Below are 10,703 nucleotides of genomic sequence, written 5' to 3'. Positions count from 1 at the left end.
GTAGATTGGTTGTCACGGAGTGGAGCACGGCTTGGCCCCAGAAGGATAGACCAAAAAGGGAAAATGTGTATAGAAGGGGATGATGCCCTATCTACGCCATCAGAGATGTTGGTTAGGTCTTCCTTTGGCAGTAATGAGGGTTGCATGCCCTCCACCTGGATGCGAGAATAGTCACACGACTTCTAAATGTGTGGTGAGAGGAGGACCTGAGAAGCTTAGCCTGTCAAACCCAACACTTCTGCTTGCACTTGACTATCGTTGCTTGTGTTTTTTGATATTATCTATACAGGGTCACAACACTCATTGTTTATTTATGTACATATTTATGAATCCATGTCACTTCGTGAGGATAAAAACCAATTGTAGAACTCAAGAATTTACTGGAGTGTGGCACATGCATCTAGTACTCGTAGCAGCTTACTCAATAATAATAGATACTTTGCAACATCAAGTAGCATGGTACCTTGTCTAATCTACTGGCAACATGTAACTCCTCCTCAATGAGAACTTTATTAGCCAGAGAGTTCTCTTGGCTAGTTCTAGCTAATTCCATACCCTGAATGGCAGTCAGTACTCAAAAGGAAGTCAGCACCACATAGGTTGGATCTCTTTGAGAACACCATTTAGCCAATCGCTCCTCTGAGACTGTCATAATCTGGGCTCCTAGTTCGGCCATTACAACGCGGTTTTCAAACCAACGTTTTTCAAATTGACTTCAACCCTCTAATTGTGCTTTAGTTGTCTATCTCTAAGAGATTTGGTTGGCAGAGCACATAATTGAATGTTACAGTTAAGAGTAGTTCATTGAATTTCTCGTCAGAGGTGAGTCGCATGCGTTCATGCAGGAGTCTGTCATAGTGCTCGTCAAGATATTCTTGCTCTTCTCAGGATAGGGAAAATGGCAAGTATTCCCTAAGTTGCTTCTTGGGGAGTGCACCCATGTCCGCAAGGATGTAGACACGTGCGGATACTTTGAGTTTAGCATCCAATTCAGTTAAGCATTGTGCAACACTTCTATGTTCAATGAGGGCTTTCTCTGTTGCTATCTCATGCAAGGTTCTAGGAGTTTCCCTAGGCTTTAGCATAGCTGAGGGCTCAAGCCTAGATGAGCAAGATTGGTTAACTCTAGGATTTCTTATGTCCTCCTAGTTTCCATGTTTCTCTTAAGGCCTTGCTACTATTGTGTCATGGTTCTCTTGGATGTGACTAGTATAGTCTTGTCATCCTGTTGTGAAAGTGTTGTATCCACTCTTGATTGGTCAATGCAAGTTTTGTTGTTGATGGATCGAGTGTTGCAAGCAACCATTGATGGTAATGGTTGCTCTGACTTATCAGAACACATGAATGTGTCTGAGGTTTCACTGTTGTTAGGAGAGATGTCAATGGGTTCATTGGTGGATGGGCTTGATGTTTTAGTCCTCAGATCTTCAGTGCTCTTGGTCTCGATCTTATTGGTGTCTACCACCACTTGCAACTGCCCTTGTTTCCGTTGTTTTGTCCTCTTTTTCTTGGGAAATTGCGGTGTCTCCTTTAAGGACTGAGGACCCTGAACCAAGTTAGTCGTTGATGTGCTTGCCTGGGCCTTAGCACTCTCTTTCTCTTGTGTGCTCTCATGGGACTTAGCTACGACCTACTGAATAGCCTTGCTAGGTTGATTGGTCAGATGTGCCATATCCTTGGCCACATCTTTGAGAGGTCTATCCTCAAACCTAAGCTTCAGGTGCTTTGGCAGTGCCAAGGGTATCAAAGATGTTGGTTGCAACACCTCTTTCACAAGTGAATGGCTAAGGACATGTTCCGCAAGGGGCATCGTCATGGACAAAGGCTGTGACTATTGTGATTCCTGATTGGAAGTAGTAACGGCTAGTTCAATGGACTAGCTACCGTTAGTAGATTGCGATGTCAAGTCCTCATGCAAATCAAAAGTGGGTGCATCTTTTGTTGCCCTTTGAGCATTCACTTGCGCAGATCGAGCCTCAATTGATCTAGTCACATTAGATTGCATAGGCATATCCCTGGGCTGAGAGCTACGAGTGGTGTCATGTCCCACCTCTTGGACATTTCGAAGCTTAGATGGAGATAGAGATTGGGATTGAGCAGCTGCACTTGATAACTACTGTTGTGCTTCTTGTGTCCGTTTTGGGAAAGAGGGTGTAGGAGACTTGGGACTCCTAAGTGGCTTTGACACTGGCTGGAAGATTTGCTCGTAGATGTTAGATGATTTTTCCATTTGCTTTGTTGAGCATTTAACCTTGCCATAAGTAATGTTGTGCCTATGATTCCTGTTATCCTCTTGGGAAATCAAAGGCTCCTTGAGCACTAGTAGTCTTTGTGCACACTCAATGGTTACATCTGGCATCTGCTTATTAATCATGCTAGGCTAAGGCTCTACCCCAATGTTTTTGACTCGAGACTTGGTTTTTCATTTAGATTTCCTCCTACACTTCTTTGCTCTTGATACGTTCTAGCCTTCAGCTAATAGAGGAGGTTTAGTAGGGGGTTTTGGTATCCAAATCCATCGGTTACCTATGTAATACCCTTGAGCACATAGCAACGCTTTGGATATCCATCTCGGCATTGTGTTGGATGTCCATCGATGCCTTCTTCTATAAGGCTTGGGCTTCTTTTGTGGTCTTCTACAATATTTGTAAGTCCAAAGCCTGTCCTTAGCATTGGCTCCTGACCTCCTTGTTTCAAGCATGGACTCACTCACTGGTTCTCATTGTTCAGCATGTGCTTGTATCAACTCTTTCAACTAGTCCTTGCTCTCATTATTAGGCTTTCTTGTTATGTTAGCACCTTCCTTTCCTTTTCCTCAAGGTTCGATGAGATCACCCTTGCTAAAGGTTGTGACTATCCTCACACCCAGTAGTGTCAAGTGTATCCTCTGTTACTACATAATCAACCTCACACTTGGTCGCCCTTTTGAAGGGCCTTCCTAGGAGGGTTTCCTTCCCGCAATTAGCACTATTTGCAGGAACATGAAATAGGATAGGCAAGCTTTTAGTTTCAATTTTCGCAAGGATTTTGCACTTCCCTATGAGTGGTTGTGGGTGTCCCCCGTTGTAAGGGCTAAGAGTTGCATTAGTCAGGTGAGCTCTACTTGGCCTAGTAGGGTCCATGCTTCATAGGTCAAGAAATTAAAATCTGCTCCTTCATCAATCAGAGCATCGACAATGTGCTCTCTTTTCGCGATGAGTTTGACCCTAAGATAAGCAGGTGGTACTATGTCTTCATCTTCCGGGTCTTGGCTTATAAATTTAAGCCTTCTGAAAAATGCCCTTGAGTCCGCAACTGCATGACCAAATGTGGATTCTCCACTGATGTCTTGGATCGTCTGTGTGCAGTGCTATTCAAGGTGCATCTATCATCAGGATTGTCATATCTAGTCATCCTCGCAGTTTAGCTTGATGTTATTGATTTTCACTTTGGTTAGATGCAGTCCGAATGCAACACATAGTGTTTTTGCAGTGTGGTCTTTTTGCCCTTGTTGGCTAGATTGGCCCATTGAGGTTCTAGGGTCTCTGTTTGTCTTTGTTCAAGTATGAGCTTTTGATTGCTCCCTTGTAAGTGAGAATCCATGCTTGTGTAGAGCCATTACTACACTAGGATCTAATTTGTAGGACCTGTCACGGTGCACATTTTCTCTTCAACCTACTTGGGGGAGGTGCGGAGGGGGGGCAGAGCCCCCTCTGCGGCGGGGGTCTAGAGGGGGGGGGGGGGCAATCCCCCTCATCCCGCAAGGCCGTTACGGTAAACACCATGTGCGATTTGAAGGACCATTTGTAGTCAAGTTTTGAACTACTTGCTCTAGATTTCAATCTAGTGATAGGTCTATGATGTGCTTTCGGCTCTATATGTTCTCTTGGTCAGTTTCAAGATCTACATGTTAAGATTTGAAAAAATCCAAATTTGGCTCAACACATTCGAATTGCACGGGCCAAATGCCCGATTCAGCCCATATGAGGGGGCTGAGGGCCGAATGAGAAAGGGCCAAATGTAACTAGTCGGAATGTCAAATTTGGCCAGTCCGAGTGTGGTTGTCCGAGGGCCGAGTGGCTGAGTGGACCAAGGGCCGAGTCAGGTTGGCCGAGTCAAGTGGGCCAAGGGCTGAGTCAAGTGGGCCGAGTCAAGTGGGGCCGAGGGCCGAGTGGTGAATTCGTTCAGGCCGAATGTTAACTTGTTCGAGTGGGGTTGGGCTGAGTCAGCAAGGCTAAGGGCCGAATTTCAAAGTTGGTCCAAATGCTTCACTCCGATGGGCTGAGTGAAAGGTGTCCGAGTGTAGCGGGCCGAATTGCTGAATGGTCCGAGGGCCAATTGGTTGAGTGGTCTGAGGGCCGATTTTGGAACTCGGCCCAGAATTGCCATCACTCGGACGGGCCGAGCGCAACATGATTTTTGCTGGACTTCAAGGAATTCGTCATGCCGAAGCGATCGAGGCCTTCCTTCCTACTGAGCACCTCTAGATCCAAGCTACTCATGTAGGGGAAGGTTTGGAATTACCTAGGCTGGGCAAATAACTCGTAGATGACCAGATCAAAGCAGGTCCACACAATGAAGCTCTCTCCCTCTCTCCTGCTCTCCTGAAATCCTACAATGCAAAATGTGGCCTTTCTTTCCACTCCTGGCCCCTTATCACCCTACCCAAGCCTGCACTCGCCTTAGTCTTTCTCCCTTCACCAACATTTAACCCAAAAATTCAGTTTTTGCCCTTCTTTTCCTTGTTTCAGCCTATTATACAGCAACAAAAAAACCCTACTGCGTGCTCCAATGTTTTGCTCCTATCCTTCCTAAAGGCAAGAAAAATTCATAAGGGAAATACCTACAGTACTCCATCATGCTTTCCCAAGTCCAAAACAACAAAAACCTACTTGCTAAGGAGATCGAATACCTCTTCAAACTCCCTCGCTTCCTACCTATCTATCTCAAGCATCGGTTCGGAGAAAACCCTACTTCGATGTTCAATTCGAAGTGTGCAAGTGCTCAAGGCTTGAATCCGTTTGTCCCGACAATGGAATCAAAATGTGGGAGCTTTCGCTCAACTTTTCAAGCGTTCCAAGCCGAGCACTAATGGCTACCTTTCACATAGCCAACGTGCCATCCATATCTACGGGTGTAGTGAGCTTACCTCCATGCCAATCGAGTTACCTCCTCTCCCGCGCACTCCAGTAGCTCCGCGATCCAAGTGCAGGCTTCAAGCAAGCTCCATCCTCAAGCTCCACACCCCAAGCTCCGTTGCCACGAGCAAGACAAGAGAAGAGAAGAGAAGAGAAAAAGAGAGGAGAAGATGGAGAGCTTCTCCTCCCCGGTCCCTCACCCTCATGCACTCACTCCCTCACACTCCCTCTCTCAAGCACAAGCTCAAGCAAGCAAGCAAGCAAGAAGAAGAAGAAGAAGAAGAAGAGAGCCGCTTTTGGCCACACACAAGAATGAGCTTCTCATTGACTTTTCAACTTTATATACAAAACCCTAAATCTCTTTTGGGTAGTCATCCCCTTATCCCCTTTTTTACATGGTCGGCCATGGCCTATAGGCCCTTTTCTCCATTGTCCTCATATCTTCCTAGCTTCCTTTCCACCGCCCGTCTACATTTACAAATTGCACGGTTAAGAGCCCGGCACTCTTAAATAAATCATGGTGTGCCTTGCGCTTTTTTACAAAAGTATAGACTCACGCTTTTTCTCGTGCACCTTTTTCCTTGATTTAGGACTTTTCTGCACATCTTGTGTTTCCAGATTCTTCTTGGTGCGCCTTCATCTTCTGTTTCACTTTTGCCTTGGCCTTGTCTTCTGCTTTAGATTTTCCAGCTTTTCCACCTTCTTCGTTTTAGGGTTAACATCCATGGAGGGAATAAAGTGCTAATGTCTAGCTCTAGTAGAGCATCTCAAAGCAGGCTAATCTTGTACAATATGGGGGGCTTGGGCCATTCGATCATTCACTATTGTAGACTATCTAGCTAGCTATATGAGAGTAAGAGGCTCCTCTTGAAAGATCACCTTGTGTACCTCAACCACCTACTCATGTTGCTTATGCATCTTTTACTCATGGAAAATGACATCATGGCTGCAAATAACCTTGCAAGCCTACTAATCCCATAGGTGATAGCCCATCTCACCTGCATCCCCATAACCAAGAAAGATGCATTTCATGGACTTAGGATTCATCTTATTGTGTGTATCCTTAGGAACATGGCATAATGCCTCACAACCACATGTTAATCAAGTGTACATTTCTCGGGGGGGCTCACTATAGATGTTGTATGGTATCACGTGAGTGTAAGGGAGGGGGTTTTTGGAAGGGGACACTTAAGCATATACATTAGAGGTAGATCACTCTTAATTTCCTATATTGAACTTAAATTTAAGGAGGGGATAGAGGGAAAAAATAAGGGGGGGATTCATTTTATCACCTCTCTCCATAGATTGGTTTCTCCATGGCATACAAGAGACCTTGACAAGTAAGGTTAAAACCCTAAACCCTCATATAGTAGGGTTATTGAATTAGTCATAGTGTGGGAGGGGGAGAGTTGGCACTCTCCCATGGTTTTGGTAGAGAGATTCAACTCCCCTTCTTCCAACGAGAGCTTGGTGTCTTCTTGGTGTAGTCACTTTAAGTATATTTAAGGGGTTCGATTCCCCTCCTCTCTCTCCTCATGTGGTAAGGGGTTACGGGCACTCAAAAATATTAGGACACATACTTCGATGGTATCTAAGTGTCACTACATAAATCACTTTGTGATATGACCATTTTGATACTTTTAATTGCTTAGGATAATTTCAACTTTTAAAAAGAAAGTTAGTATATGTTCTATGAAGACTTACATTTAAGAAAGGGGATACATAAAAAGTCATACATGTATATATCTTATAAGCTTAAATAGGGGGATATATTAGTCTTACAAGCTTCATAAACATGGGTTTTTTTAGAAGTCCTTGCACGCAGGTGACATGTCTTCTTTACTATGAGTGAACCCCCCATGGTACAGTGGTAGTGATTGTCTCAATCCAAAATTGTTGAGGTAAGCCTACGTAGCTAAGCATACTAAAGATTCTTTCATGATCATCCTATTCATGCATTTGATAGTAATACCATTCTAGGGAGGAGTATAAGGGGTGGTCAACTAACATTAATAACTCGCTTGTCACAAAACTACTCAAATAGTTTTGAAATATACTCACCATCATTATCTGACCTTAGGTATTTCTCAACAAGAGCAACCCAATGCTGAAAGGTAGACAAGACATTCGATTTCCGCTTAATAAGGAAATCCCAGACCTTATGTGAGTAATCATTAATGAATGTGAAAAAGTACTTTGCACCATCTAAAATGTAGGTTTCCGAGTCCTCTAGAGATCCTCTACAACCTAGCAGTCAATAGCAATGCAAGGGGACTGATTGATCAAGTGGATGGTAGTAGTAATGGCCTTAGTCCAAAAGTGCTAGGATATGCTTGCCAACCTGGCTAAGCATACTCTCTCTTGAATCATCTTATTTATATATAAATCAAAGATCTATGTCAAAAGAAATGCTAAAAACCGCAAGGGCCTCACGGTCCTTGATCCTATTTTTTACTGAATTTTTTAGCCTTGTATTGCCTAGCCCAAATGTCTTTATCATAAGCTTGTAAAATCCTCATGTAGCCTTATACTATAGCCTTTGTAAGGCCCCTACTATAACCTCTGGATGACCATCATGTTTGTGGTACCCACACTTAGCCTTTTTTGCGACAGCCCCTAGTGTTTTGCCATGTTTATGGTGTGCCCACACTTTGAAGGTATTACTTTCACTAAAGCCTTTACACACTTTGTACTTTCTGGTTGTGATTGAGGAGGGGTGTTGAGATATTAGCAATCACACCTAATGTAGCCTCTTTGTATGAGACAGTTCGGGATGAAGACATGTAGGCTACAGGAATCCCATATGCACAGAAAGGGAAAACTGTACCTATCCAACAACTATAAAGCACTGTACTTGACTACCACTTTTGATAGATGAATGAATACATGATGATGCTTTTCTTTATCATTTAGTGTCAGTCTTGTACTTGTCAGTCCTACACAAGATTGTGTTTATCAGTCCAAGCTTCCATCTTAGAACCTAATTCACTTGTGTAACAGTTGTGGTCTTTAGTCAATGTCATCATGAGTTTAGTCTATGCTTACAAGCCGCCATAACCATGCTCTAGATCCTGCGTATTTTAACAACATTAGCCTAAGTGCTTCATGCCCTCAACATACCCTCCATGGATTATGTTATGACTAGAAATGAAGGTTAGCCTTTCTCTTATGATGAGGCCATGCACAGAGATGATAGTCACTCATGGGATAGGGCTATAAAGTTGGAGTTTGACTCCTTATAGACTAACTATATGTGGGATTTGATTCCTTTTCCTACTGGCAAGAAGGCCTTGCCATGCAAGTGGGTATATAAGTTGAAAAGTATCCCTAGACACCCCAAGCCTTCTTATAAGGCCAGATTAGTAGTTAAGGGTTTCAAACAGGAATATGGTGTTGACTTTGATGAAATCTTTCTCTTGTGATCAAAATGACAACCCTACTCTTACTAGCATTGGTTGTTGAACCTTTATTAGATGGATGTAAAGATGATTTTTTTACATGGAGACTTGAATGATGAGATCTATATGTAACAATATAAGGGCTTTGAAGAAAAAGGCAAGGAAACCCTAGTATGAAAGTTGAGAAAGAGCCTTTATGGCCTTAAGAAAGCACCTAGGAAATGGTATCACAAGTTTGATGCTTTTACACATTCACATAGATATAGTCGTAGTGCTATGGATTTGTGTTTATATATGAAGGAGGCTCGTGATGATAGCCATATGATTTTGATACTCTATGTGAATGATATGCTTATTGCTAGGGAGATCTCATGATGAGTTGGATGCCTTTGAAAACTCATCTCAAGAAGAGATTTAAGATGATGGACATGGGACAAGTCTCACATATTCTTGGGATGTGCATCACATGCAATTGCTTTAAGGGGCTCCTTTATTTGTCACACAGAATGAGTACATCTAGAAAGTCCTTGAGTGGTTTCATATGTAAGATGGTAAGCCTATTGACTATCCTCTATCTTCTCATTTGAAGGTTTATCATGTTAATTCTTTGCAATCTAATGAGTAGAAGGCCAAGATGGTAAGCCTATTGACTGTTCTCTATCTTCTCATGTGAAGTTAATCAGGTCAATTCTTTGCAATTTAATGAGTAGAAGGCTAAGATGGACAATATGCCTTATGCATCCCACTGTGGAAAGTTTGATGTATGCCATGATAGCCACTCACCTTGACATAGCATTTGCAATGGGAGTTGTGGTACACTATATGGCTACACCTAGTAGATGTGGTATTGGAATGTTATCAAAGATATCATGAGGTACTCAAAGGGAAAAATAGATATATGCATATGTTATGGTGGTCAGGATGATATTGGAGTCAGAGGATACATTGACTCTAATTATGCAACACATGTAGATAGTAGGAAGTCCAACTTTGGCTATGTCTTCACCTTTGGTAGAGGTGTTGTTTCTTGGATGTTTAGAGTACAAAAATGCATAGCCCTCTCTACTAGCAAGACTAAGTATGTTGCAACAATTGAGGCTTGCAAGGAGGCTCTCTGGTCAGGCCGTCCAGTGATAGAGATCTTGGTATTACTGATGTGGTTCCTACACTGCATTTGAATTCTATGAGTACTATCCAATTAGCCAAGAATCCAATCTTACATACAAAGATGAAATACATTGAGGTGCATTGTGACTTTATCAAAGAGGTCATTGTGGATAGGTCTATTGACCTTGTTAAGATCTTAACTAACCAAAATCATGCAGATCTTCTCATGAAAAGTTTCTTAATGTAGTGTTTTACCTTCCTTAGGAAGTTGATGGGTGTTGGATAAGATGTCATCTTTTCTCATCCTATTGTACTTATGTATATTTGTCTTTTGTCACTTTTTTCTTATTCTCTCCTCATTAGCGACACATTTTCCTTTAAGTGGAACTTGGTTATTGGAGATAAAGGTGCACGTGCCTAGCCACCCATTGTCAGAGGGGTTTTAGTCAAAAGATCGTATCCATCGAGAATTAGAGAGAGAAGGAAGTAGAGAATAGGAGATAGAAGAGAAGAAAAAGAATAGGTAGGAAATTAAATGAATCCCAAGGACGCTAGAAATCAAGTTCTCTTTACTCAAGACATGGCTATGCATCATGAATCAATCATAAAATATTTTTTCAAGTCTACGAAATTAAATGAATCCCAAGAATTTTAGACATCAAGTTCTCTTTAAGGCATGTCCATACATCATGAATCAATCATAAAATATTTTGCCAAGTATTTGAAATCCTTTACACTATATAAAGAAAAAGCTTAATGACATTATATATTGATAGAACCCAAGAAGATAAACAAAATCCTTGTATGGAACTCCAAATATACTTCAACCCTATGTATTCTTGATTATTACAGCAGTCATAAGCTAATTGTTTGATGGCTAAACTCTAAGACAAATGGTTCTTGGATTATCTAAACAATGTCTACTACTACTCAGAATTAATTTCCAAGCATTAAATATCTTGGAGCTCCCTATTATACCAAAAACATGCACCAAATACTAGCTTCTTCTCTGCTACTCTAGCTGGCAAATTTGATGGATCAGTTCGCTCCAAAAGGGGGGTAAAACTGCATGAAACCTACT

This window comes from Lygodium microphyllum, chromosome 24 (genome assembly GCF_053477565.2).
Source record: "Lygodium microphyllum isolate KBCC chromosome 24, Lygodium_microphyllum_v1.1.10, whole genome shotgun sequence".
Taxonomy (NCBI): domain Eukaryota; kingdom Viridiplantae; phylum Streptophyta; class Polypodiopsida; order Schizaeales; family Lygodiaceae; genus Lygodium; species Lygodium microphyllum.
This window is presented reverse-complemented; position numbering follows the sequence as displayed.